This window comes from Rhipicephalus microplus, chromosome X (assembly GCF_043290135.1).
Source record: "Rhipicephalus microplus isolate Deutch F79 chromosome X, USDA_Rmic, whole genome shotgun sequence".
NCBI lineage: Eukaryota > Metazoa > Arthropoda > Arachnida > Ixodida > Ixodidae > Rhipicephalus > Rhipicephalus microplus.
The window spans coordinates 303,770,300-303,783,708 of record NC_134710.1 but is presented as its reverse complement, the minus strand read 5'-3'; the positions used below and the strand labels follow the sequence as shown (position 1 = coordinate 303,783,708).

The window sequence follows — 13,409 nt, the reverse complement described above, 5'->3', positions numbered from 1 at the left end:
TCACTGAGTGCAGTAAATGTGCTGAGTGAAATGTGCCTCACGCAATAGCCCCAGCGCTATGAGGGGCTAGATTGTGATTATGCGCGAGATGCAGGATTTGATTAGCACGCAATCATTCGTGACACACTTCCGGCTAAAAAAAAACAATTACTTGTAGAAGAAAACGTCATATTTACGTACATTATGAACAATGCAATAAAAAATAAACATGGAAGAGTTGCACATGCGCCTTCCTTTGTCGCCTTTCAAACAACTTTCTTTCTTTAAATATCTTTTTGCTCTCCAATCACACCAGCACACAAAATAACCATTAAAAAGATGTTTTAGTTTCGCTATCACAAGCTACATAAGTATAAATTGAAAAGCATAACTCAAACTTGGTATAGGGCTTCCTTGAGAAGTCAGTGTACGGCCACGGCTGAACCCATGGGGAGAAATCACAAAGCCTTTAGTTCGTAAGTGGTATCTGTGATTGGCCAGCGTGCCTATCTACAGTTAATGGACAGTCCAGCACCGGGAACGGTAATTGTTTTGTTTCTTGTTGTCAAATTGTGGTGTTTTCGAATACGCGACTGTCTGTGTACGGTGTGCAATTTCCGAATTACTCGCCGACATCATCGCTTCTCTCACTTCAGTTTGAGTCAAGGTAAACAAACTCTACATCACATTTCCAAAGTGAAAATAACAGCTGCGGGCGGTGGTGAACAGTGGTGTATTCAATGAGAAAGAGCGACTAAGAAAGCAAACGAACGTTTGAACAAAAAGAAGGAGGGTGTGTTTGGCCGAGAGGAAGGGTGGATAAGCGGAATGTGTGCCGAGTTGTGGGGGTGCGACGCTTTATTCGCTTACACTTGAGCGCCGCCGCTGCGTCGTCCCCGGTGGCATAGCCCGCATCACTCCTTGGCGCCCGGTTGCTCGCATGGGAGTGAGCGTCTCTTTTTGGGGGCGGATGCTATTTTTCCGGGCCACTTTTGTCGTCTTTTCTCGCGCTCGCGCAAGAAGAGCAGCCATGGCGGTGGGCGCTTGCTTGTGGGATCTCAAGATAGAATCCCTTCACATGTTCCTCGCGTTGGGAGATTCTCTGGTCCCCTGCGCCTCGCGCCGCTGACGCTGTCTTCTCTCTCTTTCACCTTCTCTGGGATTTCTTTTGTTTTATTGTTCTCGCTCTTGACATTATTCATTTATTTCTGTTGTGTACGAAAAACCTGGCACTCACTGTTTACCGATTGCTTTTCTTCCACGAGATCCGCCTCGAGCGTCATGTTTTCGAGACTAGCAAACAAGGCGAGTCTTTGGGGAAACTTCGTAACGCAGTGTGTTCCTATTGCAGCGCGCCGGTCACAATGCGAAGGGGCGAAGCCAGCACCACATGTGCGCACTGCGGAGCCATGAGCGAGCCCTCTCGGCTTCATTCGACAAAAGTGTCCGAAATGGTGAACGACTACTACTGCAGAGTGTGCCAGCCTTCTCCGTCCCGGCTGCCCCTCGCGCACGGCTATTTAAAAAGCACGGCGACATGTATAGAAAACACGTTTCAAAAGTAGTGGCACGTAAACGCAACAACCTGCCGGGGTAGCGAGAAATGGCGCCGAAAAAGTGACTGTCCTAGCGATGCCTTCATCGCGCAGAGCTATATGTCACCAGAAAGAGTGAGGGTGGCATAGAGGCAGAAGTTCTGAAAAAAAAAAAAAACCCTATAGCGGCACGCCGTGGCGTGGACAAGCCCGGGCGGCTGTCACGCCCAGATAAGCGTCGAGCTCGCGTCGCAGCGACGACTCAGCAACAGCGTGCTTCGAGCTCGTACCACGTGAGAGAGCAGCTATATAGCAGCATGCCCACATAGACCCCAGGAATCTCATCCCGGCGTGCCAAGAATCTACACTGCCGTGCAGCAAGAACTGTCGGCGTCGCGAGGGGGGCGAAGGAGGCCAGCCGCGTCGCGCTAATCAGTCATTGTAATGATGCGCCGCCAGCACGCCCGCGCAAGCCACGTTTGCTTTGTCCGGCGAGCGGCTGCCGTCGCCGGGCGCGTTTTATTTAGGCTGCCGGTTTGGGCGGCGCTGCCTCGCCTGCCACCGAATACGACACGCCTCATAGGGTGGCCACCGCTTTGTCGGCAAGCCGAGCCTGATTATACCCATATGCACGCGGCACCACTTGATGAATCACGCGGCTCACTCCGTATATGTCTGATGCTGTGGGCGATGTTGTCCTTTGCGTTTCGTGTACGCAATAGGTGCTGGAACCTCGTGTACCTAGCTTTGCTACACAATGGCACACGTCTCCTCTCGCCGCCGGCAATTTGTCACTTTAAACAGCGCGAAGGCGTTAAGGATCGCGACACGCTAGTTTATGCCCCCTCGGCGCACCTTTGTTGCTTCGCTTAAGACACACCTGTGATTCATTGCCTCCAAGCGAAGCTCACGTTTCGTTGGTTGCTTTCTCTCGCCTGAGTACATGCGGGTGACCCAATCCAACTGCACCAAGGTTGCCAGTTATGCAAATACACGATTCATGTAACTGTCAGCTGCTGATATCGGATTGGCAAAAATGTTTTTATAGCACTTATGAGAATGGCTTAACGTTGTTCAACGTGTAGTCCTTTAAGCATTCGTAAGTGTCACATTCTTTTTTTAAGTTTTCTTCTTTCGCTGTCATGCGGGCAAAACACGAGTTTCTTTGCGGTCTACTGAGATAAATGACGACACAAATGTTCCGTGTTCTACACAGGTGGTACATAAAGTCGGACCTTATGCCCTTTAAGAAAGGAAGGCTATTAACATAAAAGAAAAAAATAGTTACGCGAAAAGAGGACGAGGAAAAGGGGACACTCTGCAGCAGCGCTCGACAGTAAGAGGTGTGCAAGGAGAGGCGACGATATATGGCGACATGGAGAGCGACTCGGGCCGGAACAGTGGCGCGAAGGAGGCAGCCCGTATTAATAGCGGCGAAACGCATCGCGTCACACGCATAACGCGGGCGCCTCTTTCTCCCGGGCCGGCGCTCAGCAAAGACACACTCCGTCCACAGCGCGAGTGGAGGCGAGCGGACGACGCGCCACGAGCCCGGGCTCACAACGATTTCCCCTTGGGTCCTCTGGCTCGAGCATTCGGGACAGGAATTAATTTTCGGGACGCTCCTCTGTCCGCGCACCGCTGCCTGTTGGCTGCGCCGTGCTCAAAGGCGTGACCGTTCTCAAAAGACCTCTTTCAGGAGGACACTCGGTCTCTGTCTATCCGCAAAGGAAGCCTCTCTGAACGCGGGGCAAGCACAGAGGTGCGCTCGCTCCTAGGCCGGGGGAGTACTGTACGCGAATCAAGGTAGTACGTGTACATCACGCCTTTCTCAGCCAGCGCACTTCGGAAGGAGTGCACTATATGACTCAACACTCGCCTCTGTGGCCTATACTGGTATACCGATCGCATGCAGTGCTAAAGTTTAAATGCGAAGCTCCCGTCGTTTCATTTCTCTCTATCTTTCTAGTGGTATGAGTGTGCTGAGACTGAATGTTTAGCAAATGCGCGTATGTTTCAGTGATATTAATTAGGAACGTTCCGCTGATGGAGCGCGATAAGTTTCAGGCTCGTCATCCATATATAGCTATAAGTTGTATATACATGTATATACATGTATATACAACGTGCCAGAGCTATAGACGTCCTGCTGCAAGTTTATCTCAACGCCTTCGATGAACCGGCATTATAACCTCAACCACACCTGAAGCGTTAAAGGAGCCCCGAACACGACGGTCACTGTGTTTCGAGGTCTTTTGCGAAATAATACTGCGTAACGTTAATACGCTCGCACCACATGTACTTTGCTCGTCCGGGATGATGATCCGCCTTTCGGAGCGAATATCTTTCGGTGTCATTAAGTGAAGATAAAAAAAAAAGAGACCGCAAGGTGATTATTTATCACGTATATTTTGCTCTTTCTAAATTTTCAAAAGGCAGCAGAGTCAGTGGAACCACATCTCTTACAGACACCCACAAACGCACACTAATTACTCTCTCTCTCTATATATATATATATATATATAAATTCACATATGAACCCCAAAAAAGTGGATGGAGGGAAGGCCGCTGTGGTAGCTCAGTGGTTAGAGCATCGAACGCGTTATTCGAAGGTCGTAGGTTCGATTCCTGCCCACGGCTGGTTATTTTTTCATCCACTTTTCTTTCTTCTTATTTACATTCCATTGGTTCTAATAACTTCCCCTGTACATTCCTTGGCATTACTGTCTGTTATATTTCATTAATATTGTGTTAAAACACGGAAAAACGAGCCCTTAGGTATACACTTCTTTCCCTTATATATATATATATATATATATATATATATATATATACAAATGAAGTTGCCGTAAAAGTAGATTATCCCTTTTTTTCGCATCACAGTACACCGCTCCGCGGCATCTGCCTCGCGGTGTCTTATGCAGATCCACTCCGCTGCCCTGTTCACAACAACATCGCTGACAGCGAGAGCCACATACTGTACAACGCGCTCAAGTACATGGTGTGTATCGCGCTTTGTGTCCGCACCCACCGCGAATGTACACCTCGGGGCGGACCGCAGCCGGGACACGCGAGCCAGGGTTACATGCTGCGAAACAATGGCCGCTGGGTGGTGCCTGCACGTGAGACGTCGGCCGCGGGGGATGGGCCCTTTTGTGTCGGTGCCGTCGTTTTGGGCGGCCAGCGCCGACGCTCTTCGCCCTCCCGCACCGCGGCACGTACGACGGCATTCATGCTTCATTACAGACGGAGCACGTCGCTGTGGGGAGCCGATCGTTGTCGGCGCCACAGAACGTCCATCTTGGTACGGTCATGTCGTGCTTCCTGCTTCTCTGCTGCAGCCTGTTAAGCTTTACTCGGCTGCAGTGAAGTCGTGATACAAGTTTGAAAAACGTCGCGTTCGGTCGACACTTTAAATACTATAGTTCACGCGCATGGGCTGGATAAAGAGATGCGTGTATTCCCAGAAAGAACTCTAGGTAATATCAGGAATGAAGGTTCTGACCTGGAAGTACTCCATTTTCTAAAGTATATACTGTCAGGTTCAGCGCATGCCCATAAACAATGAAATACCCATAAATATATGGTTCGTTAACTGAAATGCGCTCAATGGCTATCTTAACTGATTACCGAAGCTACATATATAGTTGCCCCGCCGCGGTGGTCTAGTAGCTAAGGTACTCGGCTGCTGACCCGCAGGTCGCGGGATCGATTCCCGGCTGCGGCGGCTGCATTTCCAATGGAGGCGGAAATGTTGTAGGCCCGTGTGCTCAGGTTTGGGTGCATGTTAAAGAACCCCAGGCGATCGAAATTTCCGGAGCCTTCCACTACGGCGTCTCTCATAATCATATGGTGGTTTTGAGACGTTAAACCCCACAAGTCATCATCATCTACATATATAGTTCACAAATCGCAGCCGGTGAACTTGCACTTGGCATCGAATCTGAGGTTGTCCTGTATCTTGAGACATGCGCGTCAAATTTGAGGCAAGTATCAGCTGCAGTTTTGCTTATTTCTTTTTTTTTATGAAAACGCCGCTTTCGTGTGTTGAACTGGCATTACGTGCTATTTGAACTTTTAAGGAAGTCGCCGCATCGGAAAGACCTAATATTGAATAAATGTTCTTCTTTCCTTGACACCCCCCCCCTTCTTTTCTTTTAAGTTTTCACACCAACACCCGATATATAACGTTTGCAATAAAACGATAAAAAAACTTCAAGTAAGAATAGCACGCGCGAAGGTTTTTGTTGCTGTAATATTTGTAATTTACCTATGAATATTACTCTGTATTCTTTTAAATTTTCCAAGTGAACCATACATTCTCCCTGACAAGCTCAAAGAAATACAGAGGTAAGATATGTCATACAGAAAGTCGATAAACTGTCGGTGAGAAGTGAAAGTTTACATTGGAGTGAAACTGGCATATGGAGAAGGTTGTGGGGTCGGTACCCACACCCGGCAAGCTGATTCTTTAAAAATTCAATTTCTTTTACGTTTATCTCATCGCTTCAACGCTTCGAATGAATCCTACAAATAACTTCCCCTACATGTTCTTTCCAGGGCTTCATACGGCTGTGTCAAACAAAGGCAGCCGGGTTCCTCGGTCCACTCTCCTTTTAACGCGACAGCGTTAAAGGGCTCGTTTCGCAGATATTGCAGCGTCGTTGGTTGTGAGCGAAAAAATCATCCTTGCGTGACCGAGAAATCGAGAAAGATGCAAATAAAAAAAAATCCTGTGTGCTAGTGGGGAGCGAACCTGGATCGCTTGAAGTGAGTGGGTACCAAACCCGGATCGTTTGCATGGCAAGCGGGTGTTCTATCGCACAGCCATGCCTCTGCTCGTGAATACAGTGAAAACAACTTCCTTTGCTCGGAAATGCAGTGAAAGTTACTTTCATATGCTTTACAAACACACGCGTCCTGTATGCATGATTCACAATACAACACGAAATATTGCCGTAATAATTCATCGTACAAGCGTACATTGCGATGGGGTGTCAGAGCATGGGATTATCACAATGAATTCTTAGTTTAAAGCCTGCAGTCACCCACTAAAAAAGGCACACACGCTACAGCACCATCAAGGCCTCGTAGGGTGCATAGCAAGTTTGAAAAGATTTCATGCAATAAGTCTTTGAAGTACGCACTCGAAACAGAATTGCTATGACATTAAACTCTTAATGGTGAAGCTTAAGGATCCCCCAATTTTTTATGCAGATGATGACGCACACATGCATGGTATTTTTTGAAGAAAAAAAAAACAAAAAAACGAGAATTTACATTTTTCCAAGTTAAGCGCGGTCGTTAGATATAACGAGTGTTTCACTCATTCAAAATGCTTTCCGAGTCACTATCTGCATGCAGGTGGTGTAACTGTCACCCCCGTGCCATTTCCTCGTTATCGTGAACAATGTAGCCTCATATGCCACCACCATTGTTTTTGTTATGTCTCGTACTACTTTATTATAAACAAATGATGTTTCTTCTATAGATTACAAAGCCAGAACATCAACCACGTTTCCTCCATAGTGAATTTTAAATGTGTTACAACGGGTGTGGAAACTGCTTGCATATGTATATAGTTTTTAGATGCCATCATTTGTGACGTATAAACAAACGATGTACCCGCTGAATGTGGATATTGTTTCCCACTTGCGTTTGAACAAAACCAGCAAGAGAGAAAAAGTGCCCAATTAAGGATTTGTACATACGAAAAAAATCCATAGGCTATTGTAATTAATTTTTATGCGGTCACTGATATACTGTTAATGGTGCCTCGTTGCTGTTGGACAATATCTCGTTTGGCTAAACATCTATTGCGCCACTTCTGGCTGTAGTCACTTGCAGTTACAGGGCAAGCCTTGTCACTGGCTGTATATAGCTGTGGGAACTTGTCATGATATGTGATCGCGCATATCAACTTGAACATTTGCGCAATAAAATCTGATTGATTGATTGATATGGGAGGTTTAATGTTCCAAAACCACCATATGATTATGACAGACGCCGTAGTGGACATCTCCGAAAATTTTGACCAGCTGGGGTTCTTTAACGTGCACCCAAATCTGAGCACACAGGCATACAGCATGTTCACCTCCATCGAAAAGGCAGCCGCCGCAGCCAGGATTTGGTCCCGAGACTTGCGGGTCAGCAGCCGATTACCTTAGCCACTATTACCACTATTACCTTAGCACCACGGCGGGGCCGAAAGACAGCTGGTTTGTTCACAAGAATGAAATGCAGTGAATAAACATAACCATAAGAAGCAAAGAAAAAGTAGCACTCATGTTCTTGTAGCGAGGAAATATTATTATTGAGCGGAAACTATAAGTTGTCTTGGCATCGCGTGGAAGTATTTTATTTTGTTGCTGTTTATTGTGTACGTCGATGAAAATGTGTGTGTGTGTGTGTGTGTGTGTGTGTGTGTGTGTGTGTGTGTGTGTGTGTGTGTGTGTGTGTGTGTGTGTGTGTGTGTGTGTGTGTGTGTGTGTGTGTGTGTGTGTGTGTGTGTGTGTGTGTGTGTGTGTGTGTGTGTGTGTGTGTGTGTGTGTGTGTGTGTGTGTGTGTGTGTTTGCGTGGACGCTCGACGCCATTACAAAACCATGAGCTTGTTGCATCGCGAGTCGACGGATCATGGAATCTATGCGTTTGTATCAAAAAGCGCAAACAGGGCAAGTCCACAGTGCACTTAACGCAGTTCTTATTGTACATCAGTAATACATTCTTCACTTGCTGAACTGTTCCTTCTTTCGACACACTCTTCGTCATGCTCCTAAACGCACCCCTGTCTTCGAATCACCGGGCCTTGGTCACTTGACATGGTCACTTATAAGATTAAAGAATGTCTCCATTTTTCTAAGTTTTCGCATAACTTGGAAAGTCGTTTGAGCAGATCGTGAACAAGGTATACCTTCGACTATTTTTGTTTTATGATGGCATGATTCTCGCGTCTCTCAGATATATACTTTTGCATTTCAGTGATCACTTTGAATGTAGCGTAGAAAGACCTTATACCCCGACGTAGTTGAAAACGCCTGTTTATAATTGGGGCTGGTTGACACTGGATGTAAACCAGCCCCAGATGTTTAAATGCCTTCCTAGTCAGATATGCATTATCATCTCGTCCAAACAGCCACCTAGCTTGTTCTTCAGTAGAATTAATTGCTGTTGCAATATATGGAGCAGTTTTGCTTTAGTAATTGTGGCGTTCTTTTTTCTACTTCCTTTATTATTTTTATTATGCCCTTTCTGATGACATATCATAACTGTCCCATTATTAGTTGACAGTCACTTTTCTTGCCCCCAATTTCTGCCTCGTTAACGCCTACGAACTTAACAACGGTCACATGCAAGTGGGAAGGAGTGGGGTTTTTGTCAGCTCTTACATTTGAGTGCAGCATGTCATGGAGGTCTGAAATCCAACTAACTTTTATAGCTTTTCCTAAACTGCAGTATATATATATATATATATATATATATATATATATATATATATATATATATATATATATATATATATATATATATATATATATATATATATATATATATATATATATATATATAACCCCTCGCATAAACCTCTCGCCCTACATGCATTCATATAACACACTCGAGTATATACTCTGAATCGTACTGGGGTGTTCGAAACGATCTTTCACCTTTGCGAACGTAGCCCATATTGGTCACAATATGGCAACCCACATCATCCTTACATTGTTGAGCTGTCGGGTCACATTAACACAAGCTGTTTGTGTAAGCAGATGCACAACAGAAGGCTAAAATCAGATTGGGCGATTGAAAGGTATTCACCATCGGCTCGTATATACGGTAGAAGAAAGTCACGCAATAAGTGTCTAATTGTATGCTCTCACGTATACATACATACTCTTTCACTGCGTTCGTCGCCTGCCATGTGGTATAGGATGTTATGACATGCCACTTATTTGTGGCCCTTCTTTTCATCACTCGCTGTCTGTGCTGTTCGCGCGGGAGGCGTGATTCGGGGGCACGTGATGCAGTTACGCTTTGCGAAGCGTGAAGCCGTGCGTGGCGCTTGTGCAGCCGTGCTTGGGCGGTGCGGAACAGTTGGGCTTGCGTGTCTGTATACTACAACATGACGATGCAGCAACATTGTGTCGAATATATATATATATATATATATATATATATATATATATATATATATATATATATATATATATATATATATATATATATATACGGACAGATATACGTACTATATATATATAGTACGTATATCTGTCTCCACTGACGTCACGGTGCGTAGACTGATTCAAATCGACAGGTACTACATGACGACAAATGGTGGCGCTGTGTTGTACAGCAACAAAGCGAAAAGAAGGACTTGGACACCGGTAAAAACGACTGTTTTATGTTCTAGATGGGCACAGTTTGAAAAAGGGGTCGTCAGTTTGCGTTTCCACTCTTGGTCGAAATGTAACAGGCAGGTATCAACATGCGTGCAAGTGTGTCACTTTATTGAAGAGGTCCTTGCTATACGTACATAGAAAAGTGTAACCACAATGACTCGGAAGTATATATTTAAGTCAGGGTTAAAAAAGAAAAACTGGAACCATAGCCTAGTGCGGAGGAAGTTATAGCAGTGTATGTAAGACGTGTCATAACTGCGAGACACAACACTGATCAGGTTGCGTAAAGGTAAGAGCAACAAACTTTGGCATTTTTCGGTGCTTCAGTGTAACAACGCGTGAGAAAAGGAGCACACACAATAATCGGTCAATGTTGCATCTTTGTGGTGAACCACCTGCTTGCTCACACATATGAACAAACGTGTCAGGCGTTAGCGTATTTCAAAGTCAATTCTCTGTGGGTGTTCACATAATGCCCAGTAGTGGACAAGTTTTTGTTAACAGACGTATTCACTGAAATGAATGGAAGATTAAGCATACCAAAAATTTCAGTTTTAGACAAGTGGTCATAGGAGATTACAACACAAAGGACTGCCCTCATACTTCGTAGATGCTATACGTAGCAAGGAGGGCAGTGTAATTACTGGCAGCGTTATTAAGGTAAGGTATTTGGCTCCTAAAATTGCACAACTATAAACACACTGTTTCTGTCGCTTCATATAGAGGTACACTTCAAGTGAAGCAAGAGATAAACGCAGTACTTAGTCATTCCAGGTACGGTCATGCGTTGTCAAATGCAATCAATCAATCAGTCACCATTACAAATATTTAGTGAAAGAGAGAGGCACGAGTGGCTTACGTGCCCAAACTTCAATTGTGTTTGGGTATTGGCGGGATCCAAGCGGCTTGCGTATGCGAATGAAACGCAAGCCTCTTGCTTCCCCTAAACTATATGTGATGTGACCCCCCTCCCCTATTCTTCCCTTTGTAGACGTCTAAATTTTACAAGAAGTTTGAATAATTATTAAAAGCCTTATGTGAACATTTTTTCTCGCCACATTATAGCTGTATATAAACATTCGAAATCTACTGAGAAAAATGAATTCCTAGCGTATACCCAATACAGTGTTTGTAGTTAAGCATCCGTACTCATTTATCGGTGAACTATCTATCTAATCTGTCAATCTAATGAAGAGAATGGAAGATTAAGCACAGGGAGAACTGGAATTTTCCCCTTATCGAGTGAAACATTGTGGGTGCCGCTAAATTGTGGGAAGCTGTCGGCGTAATGTACAGAAGAGTATAACACTTACATTAACTCAAACGTGATAACTAATACTAATATTAGACAGCACACACACCCAGTGTCACAACAGGCAGTCGCTGCCCCAAGTACTACGAGTTCCTGGTATCGTAAGGAAGCAATTTATACGTACATATAGGCTAATGCAATGGGCGTTAATGTATACATTGATCGTGAATCACCAACTGGCCCAGTCGTTCACTTTGGTTAATGAGGTGTTTCAGATAAAGCTCACATGCATTTCCATGAACGAGAAGTGGATTACGCAGCGTCAACAGCAGTTATGCTTCCCTGCCTAGGCAGCACATTGGCGCCACTGCTTGCACACATCAGAGAAAACTGATTCAACAAATATTTGCACGCATATGTAATACCGGTGGGTGGCTTATACACCGACCACCTTAACGACTGGCTCTTTGTGAAAGGCCATGCTGCGATTGCAAGCTGGATGCTAATTTCTCCCATGAATGCGCATACATATATGTCTTTCGGTGAGCCATTATTGCTTCGAAAGTTATCCTCTGACGCTGCCTCTGTTACAAGTAGTTATAAGCCTCTGTTCCTATAGTGAGAGCAAAAACATTTTAAGCATAGAATCACCGCATTTTTCCGTGCAAGCTACATCGAATGAATTGACATTGCGGAAAAACAAACGTTTTTCTTACCCTGCGTGCTTACATCCTCAGTTTTGACGAAGGAGTGATTTGCCGAGCATATTCCTTATGTCAAATTAAGGCTGGCACCGACATGCATGCTGATATGCTAGAGCTGGTTCACGTATTAGAATATTAAACATTATGAATTGGTAAACACTGAACATAAAACCGGCACAAATTTTTCAGTAACTTCTTTTTCGAGTGGAGCCAACATATTTTAGACAGGGAAGTCAATCCTCGAATGCACAGCAGATTATGGCTGGTACAGCGGGTATACTAGCGAACTTAAAAACCCCAGTAATTGTCCACGTCTGAATGGATGCATTGTTTGGACACGATGTTCGCACTTCGTTCGGCACGATGTTCGGCTTCACTACACCGGTCATTGTTATACTGCTCAAGTTCGGGAACTCGACCTTCAACTTTAGCGTCGCCGGCTGGCGTTCCACAGCTTCCCACGCAAGACTGCCTGTCCTGCTCATGCAGTCCAAGCGGCATGCAAGCTTGGTGATGCTACTTCAAGGAGGCATGATGAACGACTGATTCCCCCCTCATTGGAAAAATCTTAACAGTGTAGGGATAGTAAACCTGCCCTGCGGATATACTCGCATACGCCAGGCACATCCTGTGGCGAGCATGCTTCGAAACATGCACGGGGCGCTGACATGCGTACCGAGCTTGGCGAGCCTGAGCCTGACGTCGAGCAAGTAGTTGTAGTAGGCGAGCGGCAGGAAATCCATGGGCAGCTGCGGCCTCAGCGGGAGGGCGACTGCGTGGCTGGCGGCCGAAGACTGCTCTGAGCCGGCGGGGACCCGGGCTTCGTCGCCGCGCTTAACCAGGTTAGGAAACCGGAGTCTTGCGGTGCTTTCAGGGGGAGATTTTTATGCGGAACCAGGCGTCTTCGTTTGAGCGCGCCACCGCGAGACGTGACTGTGACCGGCTCCCATCGCGGCGGAGTGCACTCCTTGCTTCCCTCTGGCCCTGTCCCGTAATCGAGTTAAGGGTCCCGAAAAGTGCAGCTAACAAGCCAGAACGGACCGCCGGCGACACGTAGCAGCGCCGCGCGGTCTTTCTTGCTTCGTCCTCCTCCGTCGTCGCAGCCTCCGTGGGATGACGAGTATTGATCTGGTTACGTCTGGAGAACTTGACTCTGGTTTTTTTTTTTCACTCTGTTCTTTTGGACCGGTCAACGTGCGACGGACCTCTCCCCTCCTTCAATGTGCACCAACTTTCGTTCATTTATTCTTTTTGTTTTTCTCACCGCCTGGAATGCACTGGTGGGCGAGCCGAACTCGGCCGTTCGGTGGGCGCCGTCAATTTTTAATGACGCTTCGCTTTCGGCACAGTCATTGGCCATTCGGGACGTGGCTCTCGCCGATTACCGCCGACGCCCCCTTTGAAGGCACCGCGTGCCGGCATGCGGTGAACGCGCAGGTGGCAACGCGACCTCGGACGCGAGCTGTCAACGCGCGTGCACGGCTGGGCGAGCCGCGGGGCACGTGCCTAGGCGCGAAGGAGAAACAAGACGACGCCAGATTTGTCA

General features: G+C 46.2%; 1 protein-coding gene across 5 annotated transcripts in view; it reads right to left on the bottom strand.

Moving 5' to 3' along the window:
* sv (paired box protein shaven) overlaps positions 1 to 13,409 on the bottom strand; it is a 223,364-nt gene that overhangs the window by 73,628 nt on the left and 136,327 nt on the right. The gene's annotated exons all lie outside the window — the stretch shown is intronic.